Genomic DNA, 2,065 nt, shown 5'->3' with positions numbered 1-2,065 from the left:
GCTGATCGATGTTTCTCTCTCATCGATGTTTCTAACTCTCTATCTCTCTCTCTTCCTCTCTGTAAAAAATCAATAAAATATATTTTTAAAAAAAGAAATATTATTTTTAAAATATATTTTTATTAATTTCAGAGAGTAAAGGAGAGGTAGAGAGCGATAGAAACATTAATGATGAAAGGGAAGTATTGATTGGTTGCCTCCTGTACTCCCCCTACTGGGGATCGAGTCCACAACCCAGGCATGTGCCCTGACCAGGAATCAAACCATGACCTCCTGGTTCATAGGTTGAAGCTCAAGCACTGAGCCACACTGGCCAGGTTGGAATATTATCCTATCCTATATAATAAAAGGCTAATATGCAAATTGACCAAACAGCAGGAAAAAAAAAACGGCAGAACAACCAGTCGCTATGACACGCACTGACCACCAGGGGGCAGACGCTCATCGCAGGAGCTGCCCCCTGGTGGTCATTGCACTCCTACAGGGGGAGCTCCACTCAGCCAGAAGCCAGGCTCAAAGCTGGCAAGCACAGTGGAGGTGGCGGGAGCCTCTGCAGCAGCGCTAAGGACCCCTCGGGGGTCCTGGACTGTGAGAGGGCACAAACTGGGCTGAGGGAGCCCCCTCCCCACCCCGCCATCCAGTGCACGAATGTCGTGCACCGGGCCTCTAGTTTTGCTATAAAAGAAATGAAGTGCTGATATACGCTATAACATGAATAAACCTTGAAAACATTTGTTAAGTGAAAGAAGTCAGACACAAAAAGCTACATACTGTATCATTCCATTAACATCAAAAGTTCAAAATGGTCATCTATAGAGACAGAAAGATTAGTGTTTGCCTAGGGCTGGGAAAGAGAGGTGGGAATGGGCAGTGACAGCTAATGGGTACGGTTCGTTTTTTGAGGCAAAAAAAATGGTTCTTTTAAATTAGAATGTAATGATGGTTGTAAACCATTGAGTTACATACTTTAAATGAGTGAATGTATGATATGTGAAGTATATCTCAACAAAGCTGTTAAAAAATGGAAAAAATAAAAAAAGTATTTAGGTCTTAGCAAATTGCTGAGTTCTAATAGGTCTGGTAGCTTAACATGAAAAGTCAAACCAAGCAAGTCCCTTGGTCTGAATCTCTAGCGAAGGAGGGATTCTCTAAATTTTGTTCTAATTCCTGGGCTCAGCAGAATCAGTCCAAACCTCTATTTTTAAATCTGCCATAAATGTATTGTTTCTTTAATTCCTGGGTGAAGAGGGCTAATTTCCTAAATGTCTGTTCATTGAGGGGGAAGTTCCTGACAGCATACCTAGGCAACTTATTTCTCTTTTGCTTTGATTTCATCATATCTAAAATGGTAACAATAATACCGTATTTTTCCATATAGAAGATGCTATTTTTTTCTAAAATCATTAGACTGAAAATTGAGGGGTGTCTTATACATAGAAGTAAGCTGAGGAGGGAGCTGCACGGGTGTGTAGCTGCCCATACCTTGTCAAACAGGCTTCTTCCAATCATGAGCCTTATTGTTACTGATGTAGGTGGAGGTGGAGATTGAGCAGATGCAACAGGGACCAGAGCATTCTGAGCCCATAAAGATGTCAAAAAATAAAAAGATAAATACCGGTAAGCAATTGTCTTACTCTGCAAAATTCAAACTGAATGTAATCAGCTATGCAAAAGAGCATGGAAATAGAGCTGCAGAGAGACAATTTGGACGTCCTCCCACTGAGTGTATGATCAGGCAGTGGAGAAAACAGGAAGAACAACTCCTTAAGATGCCAAAAAAGAAGAAGGCCTTAAGAGGAAAACCAGCAAAATGGGTAAACTTGGAGCAGAGGCTTGGACTTGGATTATGGAGCAGTGCCAGAGTGGCTTATGTGTGTCAACCAAGCTTATTCAATATCAGGCAAGAGTGTTTGCAAGCACCCTAACTGGTTTGGCTCAGTGGATAGAGCATTGGCCTGTGGACTGAAAGGTCCCAGGTTCAATTCCGGTCAAGGGCATGTACCTTGGTTGTGGGCACATCCCCAGTAGGAGGTGTGCAGGAGGCAGCTGATCGATGTTTCTCTCT

At 42.5% G+C, this 2,065-nt stretch overlaps 1 protein-coding gene across 1 annotated transcript in view; it reads right to left on the bottom strand.

Moving 5' to 3' along the window:
• Positions 1 to 2,065, bottom strand: part of FEZ1 (fasciculation and elongation protein zeta 1 (zygin I)) — an 81,952-nt gene that overhangs the window by 58,817 nt on the left and 21,070 nt on the right. The window lies entirely within an intron of this gene.

Source organism: Myotis brandtii, unplaced genomic scaffold, assembly GCF_000412655.1.
Source record: "Myotis brandtii unplaced genomic scaffold, ASM41265v1 scaffold325, whole genome shotgun sequence".
Classification (NCBI taxonomy): Eukaryota; Metazoa; Chordata; class Mammalia; order Chiroptera; family Vespertilionidae; genus Myotis; species Myotis brandtii.
The sequence above is the reverse complement of the archived record's forward strand: the minus strand, read 5'-3'. Positions and strand labels throughout refer to the sequence as shown.